Source organism: Zingiber officinale, chromosome 3A, assembly GCF_018446385.1.
Source record: "Zingiber officinale cultivar Zhangliang chromosome 3A, Zo_v1.1, whole genome shotgun sequence".
Lineage (NCBI taxonomy): Eukaryota > Viridiplantae > Streptophyta > Magnoliopsida > Zingiberales > Zingiberaceae > Zingiber > Zingiber officinale.
In genome coordinates, this window is record NC_055990.1 from 69188198 (window position 1) to 69214724 (window position 26527).

The 26527-nt window shown below is 36.2% G+C and overlaps 1 pseudogene; it reads left to right on the forward strand.

The window, feature by feature from the left end:
• LOC122051974 overlaps positions 1-26527 on the forward strand; it is a 53147-nt pseudogene that overhangs the window by 19845 nt on the left and 6775 nt on the right.

Genomic DNA, 26527 nt, shown 5'->3' on the forward strand with positions numbered 1-26527 from the left:
TTAGTAGAGAAGACAACAGTGAAGGAATCAAGGAAAATATGAGGTTCCAACTTGTGCAGCAAAAGATGGAAGATGGTATGATGAATTCAATGTTTAGTTGGTGGTTGAGCTGTGATGCCGCTTGACCCAACATGAGTGGGATGGGATAAATTCATGTTCATCAGTCTGTGATGCTTATGGGATGCATGCCTCAGTTAAAGTCTCACAAGTAAAAAGGAACTGTTATAGAGAAGCAACATTTATTGATGACTTAACAAACCATGTAAGACAAAGGGGGAGAGTTTCTTTTGTGTAAGCCCTCCAACAATCCAGGCTTCTAAGAGTTAAAACTTTACAAAATAGATTAAGTTATCTAGAAACAGTAAAATAGAATACTACCATTTGTTGTTTATTTTATTTGTCCTGGATTCATTTGTATCATTAGGATTGTTATTTGAATAGGAAAGTAGTTAAGGAAATGCCTATCTTTGGCACTTCATTTGGTATCATCTTCTGTTCTTGTATTTGAACAAGTTATTAACTTTGAACAAATTTTCAATGTTATATTTCACCCCATCTTTTTCTTGCATTTTTTTTAAGTAATTAACTGAGTCTAATTGTTCTTTATTTTGCAACAGTTGACTGCCACCCACCAATTGAAATCTGCTGTCACATCCATGGCATTTACTAGTCGGGCACTTTTTCTTGCTTCTCTCTGTGCTTCTCAAACAGATGATGAGGTTTGTTACTATGAGTCATTGCCGGAGTTGATAGTAGTATCACTCTCCAATGCACTACTTGGCATGGATGCTAATGATCCTCCAAAAACAATGGCAACAATGCAGTTGATTGGTTCCATATTTTCCAGTGTAGGTACTTTTGTTGATTCCTTTATGTGCACATGAGTAGTAATGCTTTATTCTAACTGTAAATGAGCATGATTGGTAGTGTTTTATTCTTACTAAATTTCATTTAATTATAGATAACTATGATTTCTGGTAACAATGATGGTCATTCGTTCCTGCAAAGCATCAATTTTTCAGAATGGCTAGATGAGTTCTTTTGCCATTTGTTCTCTCTCCTTCAGCATTTGGAACAGTCTAGTGTGACGTAAGGAGTTATAGTAATTTTAGTTGGTGTTCCTTTTGGATGCCATTGTGCTGATTTATTGGTGATTCTTTCAGCAATGATGTTCCATTAAACTCAACATCATCAAGAACATTTCTTGCAGAGAGTCCATACTACTTTTGTATGCTCAAAATCTTGCTTGGAAAATTGCCAAAAACACTATCTGATCAGGTTTGAGCCATTTTTTCTTCAGAAACTATTTGAGTGCAGTAATTTGCAGTTTTCTTCTGTACTCGTGTGAATTCTCACTCTTAAGATATTTTTTAGGCCTTGAGGAAAATATCCATCTTTGTGAAGTCAAATATTCTTCCTGGAGCTACGACTGAAGTTGGGCTTCTTTGTTGTGCCTCCGTTTTGTCAAACTCTGAAGAGGCAGCAGCCCACCTTATTAAACCAATCTTAATGACCATATTATCCTCTTTTGAAGGTTCCCCAGTCACAGATTTTGGTGGTGGTGAAAGAAATTTTAATGCAGCTCTAACTAGAAAGGTTTGTCTATACTTTTTATGTTAGTTTTGTTGTCATATTCACTCTCTGAATTATTGTTCATGTAGGCTATGCTTTCGCCTGCACTTGAAACAACATTGGAGTATCATCTAAAAGTTCTTGCAATAGCCATAACTTATGGAGGACCAGTGCTATTGCAGTTTCGAGATGAACTGAAGTTAGCAATTAGATGTGCATTTCAGGCCCCTTCCTGGAAGGTTTTAAAATAATAATTATAGAGAATCATTTTGTAGCCTGACAACTAATTTAATTTTTTTTATACTTTGAGGGTTGTTAAAAATGATTTAGTTGTGATATAACAGGTAAATGGAGCTGGCAATCATATCCTTTGCTCTCTTCTTGCAAGTCTGATTCTCTATTACCCTATTGACCAGTTTAAGTATGCAGGAATTTCTCCCCTTAGTATTATGGCTTATGCAGTTTTTTCTTATGGATTGCTTGCTTATTTGTTGTGGATGTGTAGGTCGTCTTCTAGTAAGCCTGTGATTTCATTTATAGAAGAATGGCTTTGTAGCAAAGTTAGCGAGAATGAAGTGAATGAAAAAGTGGTACCCCTTCCTTGGTGGCATATTCCTACTCATGATGAACTCTCCTTTGTAACTGAACTCTTGGATATTCATTTCCAATCAGCTCTTGATGATCTTTTCAAGATTTGCCATACAAAAATGCCCATGGAGGCAGGTGAGATAAACATGCCTTAACTCCTAATCATCCAGCAACAGTTTGTTTTTGTCAACCGTTGATGGCTTAAATTTGGCCTTAAATTTGAGTTCCTTGTCATGATCCCTACAAGCCATATATATATAATGTACCTTACTCATGTTCCTTGACTTGACTCTATTCTCTGTACATTATGATAATATGGCTGGTATATGTTGCACAGGGGATGAGAAGGAACATTTGAAGGTGACGCTATTGCGTATTTACTCTTCTTTGCAAGGTGTAATGTCATGCTTGCCTGATATGCACCCTTCCTGCAAGAATAGAGAAGCCAAAGTAGTTGATTTTGATAGTTTTGTTATTGCTGGGGCTGTTGGACCAAGTATTGGTAGTGCAGAAATGAGGGAGAGGGCTGCTCAGCAAATACATGCAGCATGCAGGTATGCCCATATTAGCTATGTGTATCTATCTTGACCTAATTTTCTGTTGTAATTTTGACAGATATTTACTGAAAGAATGGTCTGAAGATAGTGTACTTCTAATACTTATCATTCGTATAATAGATGCTTTAGGAAATTTTGGTAAGTGGTCAACACTATAAATAGATATCTAACAATTCCTTAATGAGAATGATATCCTACTGATATAAATGGTTTGCTATTTGTTATCTTTTCCTTTTCATAATGTAGGAAGCTTGGAATATGAAGAATGGTCAAGTCACACTCAGGCATGGAAATTGGAGTCAGTTGCTATAATTGAGCCTCCATGTAACTTCATTATATCTTCTCATGCTAGAGGGAAAAAAAGGTGCTTGCCCTTATCTATTTTTGTCTTTTTGGAATGCTGAACGCAATATTATTAAGACTTTATACTACTTCATTCTTGTAGGCCAAGATGGGCACTTATTGACAAGGCATACATGCATAACACGTGGAGATCATCGCAATCCTCATATCACCGGTTTTGTACGGATGACAATATATCTCCGTCGGAGCACTTGCTCCTATTGATGGAGGATCTTCTAAATCTCTCTTTGCACAACTATGAAACTATTCGCTCGTAAGTTTTCTCTCAGATTTTCTGCTGGTTATAATTTCTTTATTTATAAAGATTTGAATGTATATTGTTTCAGTCTGCTTACCTAATTATTTCTCTATTTATAAAGTTTCATTGACTCCACCTATAATTGTCTCACTGACTTGCTAGCTTGCGTCATACACTAATTAAGGAAAAATGAAAAGACATTTAGTTAGCATTGGAAGAACTAAGGTTCATGACTATCATTTAGTTATAGTATTGATCATTGATCTTGCTTCCCAATGGCTATGTCTAGGATTCGGGTACTAGTGTTTGATACAAATGTGGATGCAATTGTTCTGCACAACTATTTCTTAAAATTCTTAATCATGATCAATAGTAATTACAAGTGTCCACCCAGTGTCTTTGTTGGAGTGTTGGTATTGACCACAAGTATGGTGGTGGTTAGATGAAGAGTACAATATAAACCCTTACTAGTTGAAGTCCTTAAGTTTATTAGTTCATTTATTTGTGTTCAGATTATTGTACTTGTTGTGTGCTGGCACTTCTAAAATTTATCAGGAGAATGTGATTTTCTCAATTGACTGGCGATCTTGTTGATGTTAAGATAAAACAATCAATTTAGCTAATTTTTTCATTGTTTTCTAATCTTTAGGTTTGCTGGAAGATCTCTTTCAAAAATGTTGAAGCGATGGCCATCATTAGTTTCCAAGTGTGTCCTCATACTGAGTGCAAAATTGCAGGATTCAAGAGCTCCAGAACATTTAGTACTAGGTTCTTGCTCAGTTCTTTCAACTCAAACTGTTTTCAGGCATTTGGCTGTGGTAGTGTATTCTTCTACTGTCTTGTTTATGTTGTTTGTCTTAAATACATTGCTTTAACTATGCACACTCATTCCTTCACTTATGTCAATATTTAGGATGCAGCTTCGTTCTCAGCATTTATCATTGGTCTGCTAACTAGGTTAGTTTTTATTATTATATCTTCCCCATGTTATGACTTTAACTACTGCCGTATTTGAATCTCACCTACTCTGCTTATCCATGAAGCTCCCACCATGAGTCATTGAAAGCTCAAAAAGCTATTATTGAGGTATAGGCCATTGTACAATGGCGGATCATCTCATAAGTTAATGCATTTATATTTTCCCTCAAATTCAAGTTTTGCATTCTTCCAGTTGTTTGTTAAATACAACAATCATTTCTCTGGAATATCGAGAAGTTTTTTCAAGGCTTCAGATGCTGAATCAGGAGAGTTAGAAATTATCAAGTTAATATCCCAAATTAGTTCCTTGGGCTTTGAGAACACAGGCTTGCATTGGAGGTAATGGCTATGTTTTTCTTTACAAATTTATTTGATGAACATTTTTTGTGCAATGAATTGTGATTGTCTCAAAAATTATGGTTTTGTTGCCTCAAAAATTTTCTTTTCATGTAGTCATTTATTTCTCAGAAAATTTTGATCATATTCTCATTTCCTTTTCATTGCTGTATGTATGCTAAATGTTTCAGGTATACAGAGTATTGCTTTTGCTTACTTTGGCTTCTAGAAGTGATTCACATCTATTTTTAAAAATCTTAGGGGAAACTGCAGGTCAGTAATTGGAAACTTTGTTTGCTAAAATTGATATGGTATCCTGATGAATATTGTTTACTTGGTATAATTTGAACACCAATGCTTGATATATTTTACACTTGCAATCTGTTTATATGTAAAATATTGTGACTACAGGTCATTTTCTCAGAAATTTGAAAAGTCAACTTCCGCAGTCAAGAATACTTGCAGTATCTGCCTTAAATACTTTATTGCAAGGCCCACCTCACAAAATCCCGAGTCAGGAGCTGCTACGAACTACTGGAGGAGTATTGAGTGAAATACTAATGGAGGATGGATTTTTCCATGACGTACTGAGTAACCTTTCCCATGTCCATTTAATTTCTGATGAGATGTTGGTGAACAGAGGGAGCCAAGGAGAGTCATCCTTCCAAAGCCTTGCTGATAAAGCCATCACTGTTTTCTATTTTGATTTCTTAGCTTCATGGCCACGAACCCCAAATTGGATATCATTTTATGGAGGAGATAGTTTCTATTCAAACTTTGCAAGAATTTTTAAACGACTGACACAGGAGTGTGGAATGCCAGCTCTGAAGGCCTTTCAACACACTTTAGATGAATTTTCTAGTGCAAAAGAGAGACCAAAGCAGTGTGTCGCTGCTGAAGTGATGGCTGGTATTCTTCATTCTGATGTTAATGGGCTTTCAGAAGCATGGAATGAGTGGCTGATGGATCAACTTCACAAGATTATGGTGGCCCCCTCTGTAGAGACAATACCTGATTGGGCAGCTTGTATACGCTATGCAGTCACTGGAAAAGGGAGATATGGAAAAAGAATTCCTCTGTTGAGAAAGCAAATATTAGACTGCTTAATAGCACCTTTACCCCAAACGGCAACAACTAGTGTAGTTTCAAAAAGGTATGCTTTCCTGTCAGTTGCACTTGCTGAAATATCTCCACCCAGAATGCCCATTGGTGAATTTCACTTCCATTGCCAACTCTTGGAAGAATTATTGGAGAATATGAGTCATCCATCTGCCCAAGTATGTTATAGTTAACAAGGTTTTGCTCCATTATTTTTTTATTTTTTATGTGCTCTTAGCAATGGTTGTGTTTTTAATAAACTATCACCTGGTTATCTTTTTTTATTTGTTTATTCTAGCAAAACATCAACTTTTATTGTATCCTTCTAGTTGCACTATTTCTGAATATTGCTAGTAATATGTCATTGCCTCGAGTTCAATGGAGAAATAAGATGTGTAGGCTGACCACAAATGTGGCTTGATGATGGTTATCAATGGAGAAACATATGCATTTATATAAAAACAAGCATTCCTTTATTCAAATCTATTAATATAGAAATCTGCATTCCTTATGTTCTTCAAGGATCTTGGCGACATATTTTTGCGTGCACATCTTTCCAATTATCATAAGATTAGCATCTGTGCTGTCCAGCTCAGTACAAAGTTGAAACTGTATGCATTGGTACCAAGCTATTCTTTAGACAATGGTAAATTAAACCAAACCTAAATAGTTGTTCCAAAAAATATGCTTTAAAATCTATTCATATGTTAAACCTCTTTTTCTACCATGCCATCTTTCAGAAGTTGGAGCATCCACATCTAGTATTGAATAGATGGAGTTATCAGAATTCGTCAAATTTTAATAATGCTACTTAGCATGGGCATGTTTACTATTAGTTGTTCGTCGGCATTTTCTAGCTTGATACAAGTTAATTTTACTGATACAAAGATTCTTAATTAAGCTAGCATCAAATAATCATGGTTCTTTCTGAGATGCTTTCTGTTGTAAGATTATCTATTGTTTTGACATAATTAATTTAAATTAATATTTCATCCTTGAATGTCTCCTAAAGACGGTTGATTTTCTTTTAGATAGTACAGTTGCTGAGAATAATTTTATGAATTATATGACTGAGGCAGGTGAGGGAAGCCATAGGCGTAACACTTTCAGTCCTGTGTTCGAATTTAAGGCTTAATTCAGCATCAATGGATCCTTCCTTTAATAAGGTTGACTATGTAGAGTTGCTTGAATTGCCCCCAAAAGAAGCTTGGATAAATGTCCTAACTGAGGGGGTTTCTGAGTTGGCTGTGAATATCCTAAGCACAAATCATTGGGAAAGCATTGAGATCAATGGAGAAGAAACTTTTGAGAATGCCTCTATTAGAAGTTAAGAGATCAAATGGAGACGGTGCGTAAATTTATTTTATTTTTAGAACCATTGCTACATTCAAAATCTGCTTTGTTTATGCAAGTTATTTTCTTTGGAACTTTGCAGGTGTTCCATTTTATTATTTCATCTTTGAAATCTGGAAGATCATCTTATATGTTAGACATAATTGTCAAGCTCCTCTATCCGGTTATTTCATTACAGGTATGAGGTTGAATGTGTGACAATCCATGGATTCAATTGCTATCCCGTTGCTTCAAGATTTTAGAATTCTTTTGAATTTCAGAATCCTATTACATAGGACTAAAAAAAAGGGCTGTCCAGTGCATGAAACTCCCGTCATGTGGGGTCCCGGGGAAAGATTCATTGTACACAGTCTTATCCTGTTTTTTGCAAGAGGCTGTTTCCAAGACTTGAACCTATTACATAGGACTATGTTAGATAAATGATTATGCTGTAATGATCTAGGATGCTTTTAGCTAGATTCATTTGAATTTTTTTTTTAATTCTATTGCAGGAAACATCAAACAAAGATTTGTCAGTGCTAGCTAAAACGGCTTTTGAATTACTGAAATGGATGCCATTACCTCAAGCTTTCTTGGAAAGTGCTGTTTCCGTGGTTCTTTCTTTAGTTATTAATCCTAATTGGCGAATAAGATCGACATCTCTTACATATCTCCGCATCTTTATGTATAGGTATAATCCTACTCTCTTAGGTTCCGAGTTATCTTCCTTTATTTAATTTGATGTCAAAATATGAATGTGTAATTATTTTGTTAATCATTTTTCTTGTTTGGTGTTATTGAACATACGATGATAGCAACATTTGAAGTGTTGGGTTGTGTTGGTTGACAGAGGTGAAATTTATTGTTCTATCCACCAACTAGCATGCGATATGGTCGTACCAGCACCAAAATTGGGAAGAGAGGGAAGACGAAGTTAACAAAAAACATCAAATAAGGAGAAAAAAATAACCTTATTAATTAATCAAATAATTTTCAATGTCATAAACATACAACTAGTCTAATTAAATATGATTGAACACCCTATTAGTTTATAAATTCAAATCGAGTTCGATTTGAATTAACATGATTTTAATCAACATATCTATTTTATAAACTTTATTTAACCCTAAACTAACTTTTATATGATTATAAAATTCAAAATAATAATTTCATTTAGTTTAACTTGATATCTAAAAATTATTTAAAATAATTTAAAATATAAAAAAAATTCTATTATAAAAAATTATAATTTTATCAAAAATAAAATCTTAAATTTGAAAAATTCAAATTTACATGTATAGTAACTTGTAAATTGTTCATTTTTTCACTATTTTTTTTGTATTTTCTCATTCCACCTCTAAAAAAATATGGAACCGCCACATCGGCGGCCCCCCTAGAGCCGGTCCCACGGATATGGAGGGAGGTAAATGCAGGTACACAGCTGAAAGCGCATAGCCGGGACGCTAACCCCAGGCAATGACACCCCGAGGATCGAACCCTGGACCTTTCGGCCACGAAACCATGCGCCCCCAGCTGTGCTACGCCCTGGGGACCTCATTCCACCTCTAAGATTCTTTGTTTGATAGTGTTTGTCCTCTTGACTTAGCAAGTATGCTCTCGACCACCTTTTTAAAATTTGATGTTATCTTATCTCATGTCATAGTTGAGTCGTCATGTGCTTCTCCTAATACTTGTGCTCCATCCTCTCCTTAAAGATACTTTATTTACTATTCTTTAACTTTCACTATTTAATTATAGGAGTATGCATATTTGCCTTTTATTAATACTATACTAATCTAACGCCACTGACTTATATTGGGTGTTAACTTTTCTTCAGGGATTACATTGCAATCTTAACAAAATTTTCTATCCCATAGTGATTATAAGAAAGTCAATTTGTGACTTGTCATCCCTACTTATGAACATAATAAATTCTTGTGCTCTCATTTGAAAACGTATTAGTTGTTGTAAGTTAATATGCTATTGTGAAATTGAATATAATTTTTTCCTTCATTTCTTAGTTCAATATTTTTTTAAGGAAAGGGAGCCTTGGCGCAATAGTAAAATTGTTGGCGACCAAAAGGTCACGGGTTCGAATCTAGAAAATAGCCTCTTGCAAAAAGCAGGGTAAGACTGCGTACAATGGATCCTTCCCCGGGACCTCGCATGGCGGGAGTTTCGTGCACTGGACTGTCCTTTTTTTTCCTTAGTCCAAAATTATGATCCCATGCACTTTATGATATTTTTCATTTCTTAATCCTATATGCCTATTTCGATTTTCTTCTATTAAAATTATCTCATTTGTACAAATTTTTTATACTACCCCATCTAGGTCTTCTTAGACCTAATGTTTAATATCTCATTTAATCCTATTTGAAGTGCATATATGCTAATTATTTGCTACCATTATTTTGAGAGCTATAATCCTATCTCCCAATCTAACTATTCTTAGGGATGAACTATCTACAACAATACATACTCTATTTTTCATTTTACTATTTCTTGTGTATTATAACTTAATAGATGACTTTTCTTGTATCTTTGTCATCTCTCTTATTTATTTTGTCTCTTATAAGTACAAAAAAAACGTAATGCATTTTTTTAATCAGTGTTTCTACTACCTTCGTTGCTTTGCTAATGAGCGTTCATATTTTTCAGGTTCTAAATGTAAGACAATCTGTATTCTTTTAATGTCGTTCATATCCAACATTAGGTGTGAGAATTCTTACATATTTAATATTGTATTAAATTTTCATGAAAATGTAATGGTCCTTGTCAAGATTTTGCAGTTGGAACTTGCAATACAATCCTTTTGGAGAATAATTTAGTATTATCACAATAGTTTGATGGGTTTATATATAACATTTTTTTTTGACATTGGCTAACAACCTACCGCAATCTACCTTTACCCGGGCTTAGCAATTGACCATAATGGAGTTGACTAGAATGTAATGTAAGAAATAAAATAATCATGTTAGACTAAAACTACTTATATTAAAGCTATTTGTAAGTGTAGCAACAACATCAATATGTTCACGAGGTGAGCCCAAGCCATGGGCAAAGGCTGTGTGGAAGACTTACCTTATGCCCAAGCATCAGTTCATGCTATGACTCCTTGCATAGGGCCGCCTACGCACAAAGGATCAGCTAGAGTACGTGCCGTTCAAAACTTGTCCTCTATGCAAGCATGAGGATGAATCTTTAGATCACACCTTTCGGTGCCCCATGAGCGTTGCTCTATGGAACAAGGTGAAGACTTGGCTTCACCTACGGCATGAGATGAGCACCTTCGAGCAAATGCTAGAGGTCTTACTCCGGAGATACCGTGGCAATAGCCACTTGACTTGAGCTAGATACTTGGGCATGTCGTGCATGGTATTTTTGTTATGGCAAATGTGTACTCGCTGCCAATTTGAGGGAGATGTCCATGATGTTGAGAGGATATTTCGTAAGATTCAAACGCATCTCTATCGCTTTGTGTGCGTATAATATGTACCTTTTCATTTGATATATAAACTATTTACCTTTCTCAAAGAAAAAAAACATCAATGTGTCACTTTTTAAAGTTTTCTTCCTATTTAGAATTACATAAATATGAGAAGAGGAAAGGGGTATGTGGGAATGGGAGTACCTAATGGTTTTGTATATTGCAGTTAATTTCTCATCATTATATATCATGCATAATCATTGTATACTCTAGTAGTGTATGGAGCTGTAGATTCTCTTTTCTCTTATGTTATTTTTTTATTCGAGGTTGTGCAGAACATTGACTGTTTCATTAGCTAGAAGATCTAAATAATAGGGGGTATCTAATTTGAGGGTTCTAATTTTTTTGTTTCGTTTTATAGACACATTTTTATCCTTTCAAGAGCACAAAGAAAAGAAATATGGGACCATATTGAAAAGCTACTTGTGGACAACCAAGTCGAGGTAAGTTTGGTTTTAATTATAGGATTTTGTTTGTCTTTATTATCTAAAATTTAATTTATGTGCTATGAAGGTCTCTCAATAAAATGTGAATGAAAAAAGTGCATCAAAGTCCTTGTATGTCAATTGGTTCTTTTAGTTATTTTATAGATTTTGTTCATCAAGAAAAGCCTCTCGTATTTCAATATTGTTCTTTATTCGTATCTTTTTCATGGTTTAAAATCTTGAGTCATATCGGAGTTTGGTTTATGATCGAATTAATACGATTTCGGTACTGTAACATGATTTTGATATTTTTTAAATATGAAATATATTAATTAAAAATAAAAATTTATTTTATATATATATATATATATCGCGACACATCCATATGGTAAACAAATAAATAAAATTATTATATATATATTTTTAAAATAAAAAATATATATATATTTATATATATATACATTAAATTAATGAGATAGTTTTATTAGACTTTGATTAAATCTATTTAAATTAACCTATTTATAGTTAGGAGCAAGGTTTAAAATCTCGACCCGTGTCGAGGTTTCGGTCCTAGACCGGAACAATACGATTTCGATATCGTATCATGCCATTCTGATACGGTTTTGGTATTTTTTATTTATATATAGTAATTATTAGATAAATAAATTTATTGAGTCTAATTTTAAAATAAGTTATATATCGATTTTATATAAGTTCTCCATTATTAAACAATTTAATATTATTAGAAAAAATAATTTAATATAGTTATCTTTAAAAAAAATTTGATCTATTAATAACTCAAATTAAAATTGATACATCATAATATTATAATATCATATGTTATACATTATTAATACTAAAAGGGGTGGCGTGAATCAAATTGAAGGGTTTTTGTAATATTTTACTTAGGTAACCTTTATAGTTTTCCAATGTCTAGATTAAATAATTATAATTATATAAATTAATACAAAATAATATTTTATATATAATAATCATATAAATTAACTATTTATTTATTTAATAATTAAAATAATATATATTTAAAATAGTAAAAAAAAATTAGAATATCAATTAAACATTAAAATAATAAAAAATATAAAACAATTTAAAAATATATAAGAATATAAATTTGATTTATTAGAATTTTTATAAATTTTTATATTTTTTCAGAAATTTTAAATAAAATTTATAACAGTAAAAAAAATTTCAGAATATTATTTAATAAAATTTATTAATTTTTTTAAAAATTTGGATATATTTTTTATATGTTATTAGGATAATTTAATTAGGGTTTATGGATGCTTCTTTAAAATATCATAGTTAAGTAAGAATTGGGAATTGCACAGAAACGCACGCCCATGACATGCTCGCTGGGGACCGCAACGTACCAGTTCCCGTGACAGCAACCGCGATGTACTCGCGACCCGCGGTTCCCTCCGACTGTGCCGGAGGCGTCCGGCGACACCTCCAGTGGCATCGGAGGCGTCTAGTGATGCTTTCGGCCTCGCCAGAAATATCGCGTCGCGACTCCTCCGGCGCCTGTGACGCTTCAGGTGACCCGTGATGCTACCCATGCTATTGCGTGCGTGCGATTCTTCCTGGTGCACTTGATGACGCGATGAAATCGTCGCTGGCTTGGTGCCGGTTTCAGTGTGCCAGCGGAATGGTAAGTTTCGCCCATTCTGCTTGGCTTAGAATGAAATTTTGAACCGTGGTTAAGAGTTGATTAAAATTATGAACTTAATTTTAATAATATTTTTTTTCTTTTCTTTACATAAATTGTGCCAGTGGACGTCCTCGCCCCCACCTTGACCCACATGCTCGCTGGCGTCGTTGCCACCACCGCGACTCACGCACCTGTGGGTTTCCTCACCGTGACCCGTGTGCTCGTGGGCTTCCTTGCAGCAACCCACTGTTATCCCTCCGCGACTCGCGGGTGTCCTTGTCACGACTCACGTGACCGCAAGTATCCTCGCTGCTATCTGCAGAGGATCTTTAGAGGCCATGACGGTCTTCATGACATGCAGAGTTTGCAGTGGAATCGCGGCACCTCCGTGATCCTATTGCACCTCAGTGCCGGTGTGGAGCCGTAGGCGGAAAGATAAATTTCGTCCATTTCACTTAGTATGAAATGAAATTAAACCATGATCTTTATTATGCATCTCATTTCCAGTCTTCCTAGCTGCCAATTAACATTCTCTCTTTTTATTTCTTCCTTGATGTAATTCTCTGGAAATGCTAGTTTCTACATTTCATGCTATACATAGAATCAATCTGATAAATAGTACTTGTTTAAGCACACGTGACCTTTAATTGACAAATTTCAACCATCAACATTAGAGCACTACATATATAGGAAATTACAACTTTCATGAACATCTAGATGTAACAATTTGATAATTGATACACCTAGGTCGGTGTGCGAGGAGTGGGCACTAGAGTTAAGCGAATTGGTATTCTTCAAACCACACCGACTACATCTGGTTTAACCTATCTCAAGTGCATAGGAGCCCCACCTAAGTGTTTAATGGTCCCAATCACTTGAGGGCTTGCAACGAAAGAGAGGCTTGAGGATAATCTTAATGGTAAGTGGGATCCAAATGTGAGTAGTAGTAACGGATAAGTAAAGGAAGGGGGGTGGGGGGTGCAGTTATGACGCAACAGTATAACTAGTATGCTACAACAGTTACAAAAGGGGGCCAGCGGTTAGGAAGAGAAGGGGATATATAGTAGCTTGAGACAGGGGGCTAAGCCAAGATTCAGTATTCTTTTTATTTTGTTTTACTTGCATTTCTTCCACAAGGTCAGAGGGGCTTCACCAGATCACTTTGGCGCCTTCTGAGTTGTGTTAATCTTGGACTGGACATTGTCACGGATGTTTAAGACTACTTGGAGTGTTCGATAAAGGGGTGTAGAATTCAGCCACAATATAATTGGCGTTGTTTGTGGGATGAAATTAAGTTGGCATTTCAGTTGGACTTCTAGGCTTCTAATAATAAGGCGGAGTACAAGTCTTTGCTTATCGGGCTCCAGGTGGTCCAGAGTGTAGGTGCTACTTGAGTCAGAGTTTTTATTACGATTAATAATTGAGGACTTACCAAGGGAATGAATATTTCACAATTAGGGAAGATGGGATGATAAAGTATACAAAGGCCTATGAGTTAGTCTTGCAACAAATCTCACGGGAGGACAACCATAAGGAAAATGAGCTTGTTAAGATGGCTAGCTACTGACTAGATGGTCTTCGTAGGATCCTTTAGTGCACAAAGCTCAATCCTCGGTAATTGAATGTACAATAAGTGGAGTCGACTAGCGAAACATGACTTGGGTTATATTGACGGGTTGAGTTATTATCTTACCATTAGGGAAGTGCTTTACCTACTGATGTAAACGCAACAGTTTCTCTTCATGGCAGGCCCAATATTTTATGTTGATAGAGGAGACACTGTTAAAGAGATATTTCGCTCGTTCTTTGCTTTGCTGCCTTGGGCCATGGAAATCATCTATGAGGATGGACATTAGCTTGGAAAGCTATTTTGGTTGGTACTTTTGGTCAATTATAATCAAGGATGTTGCCCAATTGGTGAAGACTCCTTAACTTGTTCATAGATGTTTAGTAAGCATGTGAAGCTATTGAAAGCAGTGGTGGCCTCATGCCCTTTCGACCATAGGGCATGAATATCGTTGGATTCTTCTCGATAGCTCTCCTCTAGAGAAATGTTATGATTGTGATGGTGGATTTTTTTTTCTAAATGGATTGAAACTGAGGCGATGGTCAAGATAATTGTGGATAGAGTAATTCAATTCCTATAGAAGAATATTATATGTTGCTTTGGGATTCCTCATTGATTTGTAAGTGATAGTGGGTGTAGCGGAAGCGGTTCAGATAGCTAGAGGGGAGGGGTGAATAGCCACCTAGGAATTAAAAATAATATTTCTCTTGCTAACAACTCAACAAGGACATACACATTAATTAATCAAAAATATAGAAGTAAGAGACTTGAATTTACTTGGCTTGCAACTAGGATGTTACTAGTCCAAGACTACGAAGAGCACTACGAAAATCTCCTCCTTTGAACATGAATTGGAGGCGGAGAAGCCCCTTCCAACAGTTGAGTACAAGAATAAGAAAGAACTGAATGAACGTGAACTAAATAAGTGTGTTGTGTCTAACTACGAGCCTCAGTCCTCTTTTTATAGCCTTTGTCGTCGATGTGACTGTTTGCTGTCGCTTGGAAGCAGTGTGAGTGCCTGGACTAGTCGAAGTTGATCCACTTTGGCAACAGTACTTTAACGACTTTGGATGACTTCTTACATTTTGAGCACTTGGAAGTGCTTGGAAGCAATGTGAGCGCATGGACTAGTCGAAGTTGATCCACTTTGGTAACAGTACGCTAACGACTCTGGATGACTTTTCATATTTCGAGCACTTGGAAGTGATCCAAGTCTTGGAGTTTGCTGACGAGGATGCTATCCTGATATGTTTTGGCAACGACTCCCGCTGATATGGCCACGACTTTCGGGCGTCTGGAAGGGATCCAGGCATGGGAGTCCAAGCGCCTGGAATCATTAACTTGCGGAGTTGACCATTTTCTTTTCAAGTCGTCTGGGTGATTGTATCTCGAAATTGAGCTCTTATAATATCCAAGTTAGAGGGATGGATATTGCATTAACTCAAGGGAAAGAAATTGCATAATTCTAGGGGGAGTATTTTTTTTGTAATTATTGCATTTTTTGTATTTTTGTCTCTAACTCAATCTGTGTTGGCTGACATCAAAAAGGGGAGGTTGTAAGTATTTGAAGTTGTTGAACCACCATTTTGATGTGAGTTCAACGAGATTAAGTTATATCTTGTAGATTTAACTTGGGTGTCTTAAGTGTACAGGTCCGAGATGGCAGAAAACGTAAGCAGTAGTGAAGGATTGCATGGGATGGAGCCAACATGTTTAGTGCGTCCGAGAGACGAGACACTATGGAAGAGTACTCTAGTGGAGCGAGGACGCACAGGATGCATTCGAGGGATGAGAAGTCGGGAGGAAGACTGCTCGAGGAGAAAAACGAACAGTTTTCCTCCCGGCTCTCGTCTCTCAGATGCATCCCGTGCGTCATTCTCACTCCACTAGAGTATTTTTCCATAGTTTCTCGTCTCTCAGATGCACTAAGTCCGTTGACTCTTTCCGTGCATCCTTCATGACTGCTTGCGTCTTCTGCCATTTCGGATACTTGCGTGTTTCTCTAAGTCCGTGTACACTTAGACATGCAAGTTAAATCTGCAAGGTCTAACTTAATCTCGTTGAACTCGCATCAAAATAGTCGCTACCACTTGAGTTACTTACAATATCCCACTTTTTGATGTGAGTTAACACAGATTAAGTTAATTACAACAAAAAAAAATCATAGAGTTATGCAATTTATTTCCCTAGAGTTATGCAATTTTTTTTCCTATAACTTAAATAATATCTCCCTTTTGAACATATAAAAAAAAAATCAGGGTTAAAAAAATGACACGAACAATGAAAAATTCTAAAATATTTACCAGATATAGAGCACAATATTTTCTACTATAGAAAATTAATTTTATAGAAAATTCATGTTAATTAATTTTTTATTATCAATAAGTAGGATTTACTTTGGACAATTATTAAAAAATATTAAAACATACAAAATTTTTGAAATTTTAGTAATGATAGAGAATATGTTATATTTCACATAAAAATAATTTTCGTAAAAATTTTGTACTGATTATTCGAAAAAAATGATTCACTCATGCATATCAAGTCAATCATATTAAAAAAATTACTTTTTTCTTAGTTGACAAAAAAATAAATTCTAAATGATTGAAATAGATTTAGGCATCCATAATAAATTCTTGCTTACGGGATTTATCAAATATTTTTATGGATCTAATATTTTGATACTTTTCTAATTGAGCCCTTAGCATTTTGAAAATTAAATTTTGATCCTTCTTTTCTAATTTTTGTTCTTTGATTCTTTAATAATTTTAAATTATTTAAGATAATTGAAAATATTTCTAAATCTACTTTAAGGCTTTCTACTTGTTCCCTTAATTGTGTATTTTAATTTTTAAGATTTTCAAAATCTTCTTTTCGTAAGAATTGCCCAATTTATTTTCTAAGTCTAATTTGATCTTTTCCAATTCTATGCACTTATTTTTAACTTTGCATAAGGAATTAGAAAACATTTTTATTGCATTGTAAAATTAATCTGCGGGTAGATTACGTACCTTACTGATTTAGATTCGTCGATTGAGGCTCCTATACTGTTGCTTTCTCCCGATGAACTGTACTTTGCATCTTGATGAGTCACCATCATTGCAAGTCTTGCTATTTGGTCTGACTCCGAATTTGCTGAGTCATCCCACATTTTTAGATTCTTGTATTTGACTTATATAGGCTTCTTGGCCTTGCGATTTTCTTTATTTTCTTTCTTGAGTTTGAGGCAGTTGTCTTTGCTGCGACGATTCTCATCATAATTGAAGCACCTTTCTTTTCTTTTTCTCCTTTCTTCTTAGCTATATCTGAAGGCCTATTTCTTATCAAACTTGTTAAATTTAAAAAAATTTATCTTTCTTACCAGATGAACTTCTTCATCTCTGTCCAAAGATGTGTCTGATTCCGATTCACTCTTCTTTGCTTTTAGAGTGATGTTGTGGTTCATCGTTCATGTTTCTTTCATACTTGCACATCTAGATGCGTATAATTTCATAGTTGAAAAGAATTCTTCTAAACTATTTACCTTGAGAATTTTTTGATATATAGTAGGAGTCTACTATTGATATTCATTCTTAAGTTCTTGGAAATGCATTGAGTGTAGATTTGAGCATGTCTCGGGTTGTGATTATTTCTCTGAGGTTGCTGAGGTGGGTGAGGATTTATTTCAACTTCGCATGTAATTGTGCAACCTTCTTACCTTTTCCAGTCAGAGGTTGCTGAGTTGATTTCTGAGCAGATCTTGTCTTGCTAGTTTTGCCTTCGAGGTGTCTTCATGAAGTTCCAAGAAAATTTTCCAAAGATCTTTGACAGAATTGTAGGCGTCAATCTGGTTGAGTTCTTATACTGGTAGTACGCTTAGCAAGTGAAACTCAGCCTTATCATTAGTCGTGAACTCGTCTCGTTGATTTTTGATCCATAGTTGTTCCTTCATTTCTTCACCATCCTTGTTCCTGGTTACTTCAAAACCATGTTTTATACAAAGCATAATATCAAAATCAATTTTAAAAAAAAATCTCTATTTTCTTTTTCTATTTTGTGAACTCGCTCTCGAACTTAGGTAGATGGATGTTTGATTCGTTTATTTTCTTGATCCCCTCTTATTGCAGTCAACGATTAGTCTTTCTAGCAGTTCGAGCTCTGATACCAATTGTTGGTGTAGCGGAAATGGTTCGACTAGCTAGAGGGGAGGGGTGAATAGGACCTACAAATTTAAAACGATATTTCCCTTGCTAACAACTTAGCAAAGACATACATATTAATTAATCAAAAACATAAAAGTAAGAGATTCGAATTACTTGGTTTGCAATTAGGATGGTGCTTGTCCAAGACTATAAAGAGCACTATGAAAATCTCCTTCGAACATGAGTCGAAGGTGGAGAAGCCCCTTACAACATTTGAGTACAAGACTAAGACAGATTGAATGAACGTGAACTAAACAAGTGTTTTGTGTCTAACTACAAGCCTTAGTCCTTTTTATAGCCTCCGTCGACGATGTGATGTTTACAGACGTGGCACCTTCCAGATACCTACGTTTGGACACGTCGAAGTTGATCCACTCTGGTAATGATCCGCTAATGGGCTCTGGATGACTTCTCACATTTCGGGCGCTTGCGTCTATTGACGTGGACGCCATCCTGATATGTTTTGACAATAACTCCTGTTGACATGGTCACAACTTCCGAACGCTCCGAAGGGATCCGGGTGCTTGGAATCTGAGTGCCTTGAATGTTCAACTTGTGGATTTGACCATTTTCTTCTCCGGTCGTTTGGGTGATTCCGTTTCGGAATTGAGCTCACCCCAACTCAATTTCGTTCTTCACGAGCAGTCTTCCACCTGACTTCTCGTCCTTTGAATGCATCCCATGTGTCCTTACTCCACCTGAGTATTCTTCCGCATCTTCCTATCTCTTGAAAGCACTAAGCCCGTCAGCTTTTTCCCATATAATCTTTATGGCCGCTTGTGTTTTTTGCCATCTTGGATGCTTGTGTGTTTCCTCATGTTCTTATATACTTAGACACGCAAGTTAAATCTACAAGATCTAATTTAATCTTGTTAAACTCATATCAAAATAGTGACTCAACTACTTGGGGTACTTACACTTAAGATTGAGAAAGTATTTACTTCAACAAAAAGTTTATGATGGGAGTGCTATGGGCACACAGGACAACCTCAGGACGGCTACCCGAGAGAGACTCCTTTTAGTTCAATTTACGGAGTCGAAGCAGTACTACTAGTAGAGATAGGGGTGGAAAGTGCTTGGGTGTAGGCTTATGATCCCCAAGGTAATGCTAAGCCCAGGGGTAGAGCTCAATTTAGGGAGGGGGGGGGGGGCTGACATCTGCATAGAAGCCTAACGGAAGCGAGTCTGCCACTTGTTTAATTGAAAGGTTGTACCCCATTCGGGTTGGTATTATGCAAAGCTTGATCGACTGGAGAGGTGGGGGCACTAACTCCTCAATAAGAGGGATCATTGAAGGTAAACTAAAAGCCGAGTGGTGAAGCTCATTATTTCAAGATGTTGAAGGAAAACCCTCACGAGACTATGAAACACTCCACCTTCGACCTTTTTTTAGTTAGTAGTTAATTTCAGTACTATGTAGTTTTTCTTTCTCAATCTATAGTGATAGAGTAATGACAATATTTTATATTACTTTGATTTCCATAGAAAAATTATCTATGCATTTGCGTCTTCATTCAACCTCCTATTTAAACCCTTGCCTTTGTGCCGTGATGGATTTTATTTCTTTCGATTTATGCATTGATCAAGCAATTTCTTAGGGTTTCCGGGACAATTGAGCCCTCCTTATGCCGGTCTCTGTTCTGATTTGTGCCGAGATGGATTTTGTTTCTCTTAGTCTCTATGTTGGTCGAGCAATTTTCTCGGTTTGCCGATCGAGCCCTCTTGGTCTCTATTCTGGGATGAATATTATTTTTCTATGTTGTGTTAGTTGAGCCATCTTAGTCTTTGTGTTGGGATGAATTTTATTTCCCTAGGTCTCTGCACTAGTCGAATAATTTCTGTCATTCTTTATGTCGGCTGAGCTCTCCTAGTCTCTGTTTATTTCTCTTGTCTTTGCACGTGTTCTAAACGGCGGTTGGGGCGGCTGCCTAGGCAGGCGACGAACCGCAATTGCATTGCTTTTATGGAAAACAGTGTTTTAGGTGGTTTAAATTAGGTTAATAAATCTTGATGCCTTAGGTAATTTCAAAACAACTCACACCTCCTTCCGCCTCGAACCACCGCAGCTACTGCCCCATCACTGCTGTCACCCGTCGCCGCTGACGCCACCATCGTTGTTGTTGCTGCCATCGCCTGTTGAGGTTGAGCTTTTACATATTTCGATTCCGACACAGAACAAACGAAAAACCTAGCTTCTCGGTTTAGGCATTTCATATTCGCCGCTTCGGATGTGTCATCGGACTCGGGCGACACGTCTGGGCCCGTCCCCGGGCTGGGCGATGCTTTCAGGCCCTTTGTCGGGCTTGGCCAATGCCTCTGGGCTTATCGCCGGGCTTCGGCAACACATCCGGGCTAGTGCGATGAGTCATCCGTCCAAAGTTGAGACGCCGAAGCAAACAAAGAGGTTTTCTGATTTTTTTAACTTCACATAGGATTTAATCGAATAATTTAATATTAATAATTATAATAAACTCCTTAGGTATGATTAGAATAATTTTATTAGGTTTTATTAAACTATAATAAAATTATCCTATATATATATATTAAATTTTTTTTAAAAAAATATATAGATTAACTTTTTTATTTTTAGTTAATATATTTTATAGTAAATTTGTGTTCTAACTTTTTATTTTTTTATTTAATTACTAAAGAGAAGGGGAGCCTTGTCATAACGGTAAAGTTGTTGCTTTGTGACCAAAAGGTTACAGGTTCGGATTTTAGAAATAACCTCTTGCAAAATCTAGGGTAACGCTGCGTACAATGAATCTTTCCTCGGGATCCTGCATGACGGGAGCTTCGTGCATGCTGCCTTCTATTTAATTATTGAAGATTAATGATAGAAAATGAGAAACATCGGAGATGAAGTTGAAGTGAAAGTCTACTAATATTGTTTGAGATTATGTGGTGTTGTATTGCAAAGGAAAAAGAGATTGGATCACATGCAAATGGTGTAAGACTTATTAAGGGAGGAGTTTATCGGATGAAGCTTTATATTGCGAGTATTATAGGACAAGTTGAAGCATGTCCTAAAGCATCCGATGAAGATAAAAAAGTGTAAGAGTTTATCTTAAAAATAACAAGAATAAGAAAAGATAAAGGGTGGAAGAATTAAAAGAAGAGAGGGTAGAATTAAATATAGGTGTTGATGTAAGGATGAAGATTGTCAAGTTGAGGGAGATTCTTCTAAAAAGAAGTCAAAACACCTCGGACCTATTGATAATTGGACATCCACAATCGATCCAATAAGGCAAGATGACAAAACATAAATGATGCATTGAAGTTAAGTTTACAAATGATGTGCTTAAGTACCTTGCAAGATGGATTTATGAGGTGGGTGTTCTTTTTTATGCAATTAACAATCACAGCTTTCAACAATTTGTAGAGGCAGTTAGACAATTCGGCCCGGGTTACAAACCTTCAAGTTAATATCTTCTAAGAGAGCCACTTTTGAAGTAAGAAGTTGAGAGGATCAAATTATCTCTACAATAATATGAAGAAGAATGGATGTTCAATTATGACTGATACATAGACAGATCGCAAATGGAGAAACATTATGAATTTATGTGTTACTTGCAAACTAGATACTTCATTCCTTCGTTCTATTGAAGAATACATGCAGGTTACACAACCTTAAATTTTTTGAATCTCTTGTGCGACTTATACAATTAACCTCATGCTTAAAGCAATTGGAAAGCTACCTAAGTTTACCAGAATGCTTGAGAAAGAAAAGACTAACAATATTCATTTACGTATAAAACTTTCGCTATTATGAGGAAATATACCTAGAAGAGGGATATTGTCAGGCCCGTGGTGACTAGATTTGCTACTTCATTTTTGACTTTGGAAAGTCTCAAAGGCAAGAAAGATCAATTGAGACATGTTTACATCCGAGAAGTAGAGCAACACAAAATTAAGGAGTAGTGTGAAGGGGAAAATGACGAAGGCGATGATAATAAGTTTCTCTTTTTGGAATGACATTTCGTTGGCTTTGAATGTTTTCATCCCTTTAGTGAAAATTTTACGCCTTGTTGATGGTGGCAAAAAGCTCTCAATGGCCTTTTTATTGGGTGCATTTAAACAAGCCAAGAAAGAGATTAGAAAGACTTTAAAAAAAGAAGAAAATGCCACCCTTATTTTGAAGATTATTGATGAGAAGTCTAGGAGTAGACTTGATAGTCCTTTGCATTATGTCGTTTGTTGAATCTGGTTTTTTTACTTCAAAGATCTAAGCATGCAAAATGACACCAATGTTATGAATGCGTTCTTGAATTGCGTTAAGAGAATTTTTTCCAACGACGAGGACTTGCAATCCAACATTTCTAATGATGAATTGTTGAAGTATAAGAGTAAATCTGAAAACTTTGGAAGAAAAATGACGATCACGACATATGAGAAGGTGGATGTGTACCACGACTTTAATCCGGGTACATCTTTTTCTTTTATTTTTTTTCACCAACATACATGCCTCTTTTACTTATTTTTGGGGTTATTAGTTTTTTATCTCTTTACTTTTTAAGTTGGATAGTGGTTTAATTATGGTAGTGACACTCCAAACTTACAAAAATGATAATAAAATTTCTGTGTTTGACAAATAGTTCATCGAGCGTGAAAAATATTGGAGCTAATTTAAAGGGGTAAATAACAATTCATAAATTATATTATCTATTTTTTCTTTTTATTAGTTTTTAATAATTTTCTAATTGTTTAGATACATGCTAAGAAAAGGAATACACTCGAGACAACAAGATTGAATGATCTTGTATATATCAAATTCAACCCCAATCCTATGAAGAAGAGTAAAAGAGAAATGGGTGGAGATTTGCTTCTATCCTCGCAAATTAGTGAAGCTAAGGTTGGCTTGTTGATGGTGGTGATGATGATGAGGTCGATCAGGGTTCGGGACTCACTTAAGAATGGTAGTAGAGGCCTCGGGAGCGGATGAAGTGCTACAACTAAGGAGCAACGTAAGGAGCATCCCCATTAGAGAACTTGATGAGGATTTAGATTCATTAGAGGGATATGAAGATGTTGATTTTGAGTTTGATGATGAGAGGATTATGGAGGTAGTTGATGGTGCATGTGTAGATTTAAAAGATTAGTTATGTTTAATCTAGTTGTTATGGGCTTGTTGAAATTTGGATTTAAACTTTGCATTTTAAACTTGGACTTTTGGTAGAAGTGATGATATTACTTGTTTAGTATTAATATGGTGATGATTTTTTATTTTTTATTAGTTACATTTATATATTTATTTGCACCGTATTATATTGTATGAAGTTTATTTATGTATAAACATCATAAAGAATATTGATTATTTATAATATTATATATAAAAAATAGTAAAAAAAATTCAACTGCATATGCGACCAAGGTGGTAGGTGGTCATTGACCGCCCTGCCGCTGTCTACTGCCATTTACAACGCTGGTCTCTACATTAGTCAAGTAATTTCTCTCGATCTATACGTCAGTCGAGCCCTCTTGGATTTTGTCTCAGTGTCTGCATTGGTTGAGCAATTTTCCTGGCCTCTATGTCGATCAAGCCCTCTTGGTCTTTATGCTGGGATGAATATTATTTCTTTATGTTTTTGTGTTAGTTGAGCCCTCCTAGTCTTTGTGTTGGGATGCGCTAATTGAATAATTTCTCCTGTTCTTTATGCCAGTCCAGCTCTCCTAGTCCCTATGCCAGGATGAATTTTATTTCTCTCATCTCTGCATTGGTCAAGTAATTTCTCTTGGTCTCTCCGTCAGTCAATGTCCGGGGAAGTCCCTATCAGAGGAAATTTCGGCAGCATCTCCCCTGTACGGGTGACAATATGGAACTCATCTACATAGCCCTCAGGGCTCACAAACCTTAGCCAACATGGCCGAAACATATACAATAAAATATTTAAACAATCACGCAGTTTATAATAAATCAGCCTCTGGCTGACTACACAACAATTCACAACCACGTAGTTTAATAAACCTATACCACTATTCAAGGAAAACACAACCCACAACGAAAAATCATCGCAGCGGAAAAACAAAGGTAGTAGACCAAAACTCGATATAAAAATCCTCAAGAACAACCACACATCATAAGTATATAGTTCACTAATAATAAAACACAAATCCTAATATATATAAAACCACCTCGACACCTAGTGGGGACTAGCGACTGGAACCTCCTGAGGACTTCAACCTGAAATAGAAAATATATCAATGGGGTGAGTCTAACACTCAGGGGATACTAAGCTGATATGCATAGTAGGAAATAACCAATAATAACAATTATGCGTACAATCTCTTAGAATAATAATGGAAAATGCAAAATCGAAGGAAATAGGAGAAATTGTACTCACCAGGACCTACTATCAGAATAATAAGGTCGTCAGATCGAAAATGTCATATCTCCTGTATGCATGTCAATCATATACATCCACCAAATATGCAGTAAACAAAGTGCAGCAAACACAAGCAATAAATGAAATAATGCATATGATGCAAATGATATGTCCTGGTCATCCCTGACGCCAGCAATAAATGAAATCATGCATATGATGCAAATGATATATCCTGGTCATCCCTGACGCCAGTCAGCCATCTCACACACGATGGTGAGACCGAGTGGGTAGAGTTGTGACAACTGTGCACTTTGCCATCACTGCTCCTGAGTGACCGAGTGGACAGGATGCTGTCGGAGTACACCTATCCTCCAACCCCAAATCATAAGTGGGGGAGCTCAATGTTCTCATCTCACTAAGGCCAGTCCAAAGGAAGGGATCCTGGTCCTGCTACCATGCTACGTCACGCTACCCATGAGTGGACTAGCGGAGCACTGACAGAGCAACCTGCTGCAACACACCCTGCTTGAATAAAACCACTAATCCATGAGTGGTTGTGTGTGCAGATCCATTTAACTGACGATCTGCTCAACAATAATGGAGCCGACAATCGCTCAGCATGCAATCATGCGAGATGGTGCATGATATTAAGCATAACCATATCTACCTCCATAAAACATGTACCAAAAATAAATAGCTCAAATAAGAAGATCTAGGTATACGTATCAGATATGGTAAATGTTTAGTCCGGTATATCATAAGACATAGTATGTCACTACCTCTATGAGCATAAATAATCAAGAGGGTGATGGATGCAAAACAGGTAATAAATAAGCATGCTGAAGGAATTAAGCAATAACATACCGATGCAGATATAATATAATTATTACTACTCATTAAAATCTACTATGCATATCAAATGACAATATCTAAAAGATAAATCAAGGTACCCGCTTCAAAAGAAGATCGTGACCTAGGGCATTAGCCGAAATAGGGCAAATCTCAGAGAGCTTTGTAGTGGGTCGAGCTTCGACGATCGGATGAGAAGAGGAGGTGGGCAGATCGGCGTTGGCGCGATGGGGGACCGAGAGCAGAGGTGGCCGACAATCATACGGTGTCGTCGGGAGAGAAGGCTCGGGGCAGAGTCGAGAGGAAGGGGAAAACTCTGAAGTGACCGGATTCCCCTCATCCTCTAGGAAAACGACGTGATATTACGCCGTTAATGGAGAAGCCGAAGAGATCGGGGAAGGAAGGAAGCGGCGTGGATGGCCAGGGCATGGCGTATAAGGAAAAAAAAAAAGGAAAAGAAAAGAAAGATTTAAAAAAAAATCAAACATTTTCTCGTTCAAATAGGGTAGCTTAAATAGACTTTCCCCTAGCCCAATAATTTATCCCTTTAACTTACGTCATACGAGCTTCGAAAATTTCCCAGAAAATTTCTAAAAATTCTTGAAAACTCCTTTAAGGTTATATTTAGGTGCCGTATTTTACATTCTCCCTCACTAATAAAAATTTGGTCCCCAAATTTTCGTTATTTACCATCAGCAAGTACTAGCTATAGTTAAACAGTATAAATGTCGAACGGAAATTAACCCACATACCTCAAGTGAAAAGATAGAGGTATTGAGCTCGAATCGTATCCTCGAACTCCCAAGTAGCCTTCTCGTCAGAATGATACTGCCATCCGACTTTAACCAGCCGAATTGTCTTGTTTCGCAGCTGACGCTCTTTGTGGTCCAGAATTCGTACCGAAACCTCCTCGTAGGTAATGTTAGGCTGGATGAGAACTAATATATCTGACAGAACATGTGCTAAG